The sequence below is a fragment of the Dromiciops gliroides genome, chromosome 3 (genome assembly GCF_019393635.1).
Source record: "Dromiciops gliroides isolate mDroGli1 chromosome 3, mDroGli1.pri, whole genome shotgun sequence".
Lineage (NCBI taxonomy): Eukaryota > Metazoa > Chordata > Mammalia > Microbiotheria > Microbiotheriidae > Dromiciops > Dromiciops gliroides.
In genome coordinates, this window is record NC_057863.1 from 574,250,449 (window position 1) to 574,255,020 (window position 4,572).

Here is a 4,572-nt window from a genome sequence, read left to right on the forward strand (position 1 = left end):
TTACTCTGGAAGTTCCTTGAGGACAGAGCCCTCTATATTCTCATTCTCTCTCTGTCTCTCTGTCTGTCTGTCTGTCTCTCTCTTTCTATGTGTATCTGTCTCTGTCTCTATCTCTCTGTCTGTCTCTTTCTGTCTGTCTCCCTCTCCCTCTCTCCCTCCCTCCTCTTTATGTACATCATCACCTTACACAGTGGCTTTAAAATAAATAGGTGCTTAATAATTTTGGGGTTGAATTGAATCAGTCCTAATTCTGCCAATTCTGGAACAACATGAATCCATTGAGTTTAGTCCCTATTTTATAGGATAGGTCTTTAAATGTTGGAAGATAGTTGCCATGACTTCCTTGTCTTTCAAATAGATATCTTTACTTTCTCATATGGTGCAGCTAAGTGGCTCAGTAGATGGAGCATCAGCCCTTAGAGTCAGTAGGACCTGAGTTCAAATGCAGCCACAGATACTTATGAGCTGTGTGACTCTGGGCAAGTCACTTAACCCTGTTTGCCTCAGTTTCCTCACCTGTAAAATGAACTGGAGAAGGAAGTGGTTAAACACTCCCATGTCTTTGCCAAGAAAATTCCAAGTGGGGTCACCAAGAATCAGAAGTGACTGAAAAAAAACCTTGTTATATGTTTTGTTATATGTTATGTAGTAGAAAAAATGATATCTGACTTTTAGTTTTCCTTCTATCATCCACCTACTGTGTCACTTTGGGCAAATGATTTTCACTACCCTGTGCCTCAGTTTTTTCATCTATTGAATGAGAGGGTTGGACTAGGTCAGAGGTGTCCCACATAGGGCAGCAGGTAGCATATGGCCTACAACACTCCTGTGTGGTCCAAATCTGATTAAAATGTAATTAGTACTTACTAGCTGTGTGACCTTGGGCAAGTCACTAAATGTTCATTGCCCCACCTCCCAAATGTAATTAAGAAACATTTAACAAAATAAATAAAAATACAATAAAGTACAGATAATATTATATTTTATAACTATGTCAATATGTAGCTCTTAGAGAACCCTATGCACAGATTTGTGGCTTCTGTTTGTATTTCAGTTGGCACCACTGAATTCGATGATCACTAAAGTAATTTCTAGCTCTAATAGTCTATAAATCTATGATTCTTTTGTATGTGCATTTTATTATGAGTCGAATCATACAGAATAATATCATTCTTTTTTTTTTTTTTTGGCGGGGCAATGAGGGTTAAGTGACTTCCCCAGGGTCACACAGAGCTAGGAAGTGTCAAGTGTCTGAGGCCGCATTTGAACTCAGGTCCTCCTGAATCCAGGGCTGGTGCTTTATCATGCAGAATAATATTATTCTGAGGCAGCTAGGTAGCACAATGAATAGAGTGCCTTACTTGGAATTAGGAAGACTGGAATTCAAATCCAACCTCAATTGCTTAACTAGCTGTGTAACTCTGGGCAAGTCACTTAACTTCTGACTCAGTTTCCTCATCTTTAAAAAATAATAGCACCTACCACCTGGGGTTATTGTGATAACACATATCATAAAATAAATAATAACAGAATGACCCATTCGTAAAGTGTTTTTCAAACCTTAAAGTGTTATAGAAAGATTAAATTTTTTTTTAAATTGCACTTCAAGTACTTGAAGACAGTATGTTCCTGTTAAATTATCTTCCATTGAAACCTCCCCAATTCCCACTATTCCATAGATAACAATGTTTCCAGATTCTCAGCTGTGTCAATCTGTGGCACCTAAATAGTGCTACACAGTACTTCTAATGTGGCTTGAACAATGCAGTCTAGACCAGAGGTTCTTATCATGGAGTCTGGGAACTTGAAGAAAACATCGATAATTGCATTTCAATATAATTGGTTTCCTTTATAATCCTAAGTATTTTATGCATTTAAGAACATTATTCTGAGCAAGCTTCACCAGACTGGCCAAAGGCAGGGGTGTGCTGAAGCTGGCTCCTATTGGATCATGAGAGCTGATTGTTAAATTTTTCCATGTGCACATTTTCTGCCAATGTTACAATTAAGCAATGGACAAAATGTTAATAATTCAGATTCAACTTGAATTGTGTCAAGTTTTTTTTTTTTTTGAGAGCTGGTTGTTAAATATTTACCAACACACCACTGGATCCAAGACACACAAAAAGATTAAGAACTCATGCAGAGACAGACATTCACTCATTTTTCACTTAATACTACACTTTTATTAACATGTTCTCAGATTGCATAAACCTTTTAAGCCACAGTGTAACACTGTTGGTTCATACTTAACAAATCACCTGAGGACCATTTAAAGGCTTTCTCTATTAAGTGCACTGTTGCAAAACCAGCTTACCTACATCCTTTACTTATGTAATTGGCTTTATGTGTATCAATTCTAAGACATGTTACGTTTCATCTTGTTTTCAGAATGCACTTTTTGAATCTCTCTCTAAACGATACTCTCTACCTTGTCTCATAGTTATTTTTATAAATATTTCTCTTCATTAGGCTATAAATTCCTCGAGAGAGGCATGGTTTAGTGGAATGAGTGATGGACTTGGAGGCAGGTGTCCTGGATTCAAATACCACTTCAGATGCTTAGTGGCTACATGGCCATGGGCAAAGTATAGCCCTTCATAGCCTCAGTCTCTTCATCTGCTAAATGGGGCTAAGAAAGTTTGTGCTACAGTATTTATTGCTCAGGGCTGTTGTGAGAAAAGTGTTTGGTAAACCTTAGGGTCTATACAACTATGAATTGTGGCTGATTTGGGACTATTGTTCTGAGACCATCAAGATTAGTTTGAATTCGGTTTTATCCTCTGGTATATTAGCACTCAGCTTTGTCACCACAAAATTTAAAAGTATGTCACATCCATCAAAGTCACTGATAAAATGTTTAACAGCACAGGGTCGAAAGAACTCCTTCCTTCCTTAATTCCATCTAATTTTACTATCTTGCCAACTTTATGTCTCCATCTTCTTACATAAGAATCCATAAAAGTCTGCAATTGCCTTGCTGTGATCCAGAAACACCATTTTGGAGAATTTTCCTCATATATCGATCCAGTGACTACATCAAAAAAGTTAAATAATACAACATGACAACATGTGGCAGCGTGCAATAAAGGAGCATTTAAGAGGTATACACAGGGGCATGTTGGAAAAAGTAAACTGGGATCTCTGGGAGGGAGACGTAGGCACATACACTTTGAAGTTTAATCTATGTTTCTTTTTTTAAAAAAACTTTATTTTTTTTTATTTTAAATTTTTTTGTGAGGCAATTGGGGTTGTGTCTTACCCAGGGTCACATAGCTAGTAATTGTTAAGTGTCTGAGACTGGATTTGAACTCAGGTCCTCCTGAATCCAGGACCAGTGCTCTATCCACTGCACCACCTAGCTGCCCTCTATCTTTCTTTCTTTCTTCTTCTATTTTTTTTTTTTTAGTGAGGCAATTGGGGTTAAGTGACTTGCCCAGGGTCACACAGCTAGTAAGTGTCAAGTGTCTGATGCCGGATTTGAACTCAGATACTCCTGACTCCAGGGCAGGTGCTCTATCTACTGCACCACTTAGCTGCCCCCCCCCCCCCCCCCCCCGCCTTCTTTCTTAAGTCTGGACAATCAACAAAGCAAGAAATCAAGCCCTGATTCGTAGCTATTGTAGATTTCTAATATATAGATATAGACACACACACACATATATATACACATATATACATACACACATATATGTATATATTATAAATAATATTTTATTTTTCCACTTATATATATAGTTTTCAACATTCAGTTTTTATAAGACTTTGGATTTTATTTTTCTCTCTCCCTCCTTCCCTTCCTTTCTCCCTAAGATGGCAAACAATCTGATATGTTATACTAGGGCAATCAATCATGTTAAAGATATTTCTATATTAGTCATGTTCACACTGAAATATTTTAAAAATTGATTCTCTCTCAAAACCTGGTTCAAGTTTGCTCTAACACACTCCTGTGTATAGAGATAAAGTCATCAAAGGGAGTTATAGAGTGGTGGGGGTGAAGAGTGCTCAAGGAAGGCTTCATGGAAATGCAGGTAATGAGTAACCAGGTTAAAAAGGTGAGGGGCAGCTAGGTGGCGCAGTGGATAGAGCACTGGCCCTGGATTCGGGAGGACCTGAGTTCAAATCTGGCTTCAGACACTTGACACTTACTAGCTGTGTGACCCTGGGCAAGTCACTTAACCCCAATTGCCTCTCCAAAAAAAAAAAAAAAAAAGATGAGCATTCTAGGATGGGGGAAATGTGTGAGCAGGAATGAGCAGGGCAAACAGCAAACTGGGGGTGTCAGGTGGAGCACAAGGAGTTGATGAATTTGGCTGAAACAGAGGCCTTGTGTAGTAGAGTAATGGGAAATTGGGTTAGAAATGTCAATGGGGACAGAATTGTGGAGGGCTTTGAATATCAGACCAAGAGGACTGAATTTCATTCTGAAGTTAACGGGCAACAATCAATGGTTTCCAAGAAGATGGTGCCATGATGAAAGCAACATTTTAGGAAGCTTTGTTGGCAATGAGAGACCTTTTCAGAAGAAGGTGCCTCAAATGAATTATTCTTAGCTGTGACTACACATAC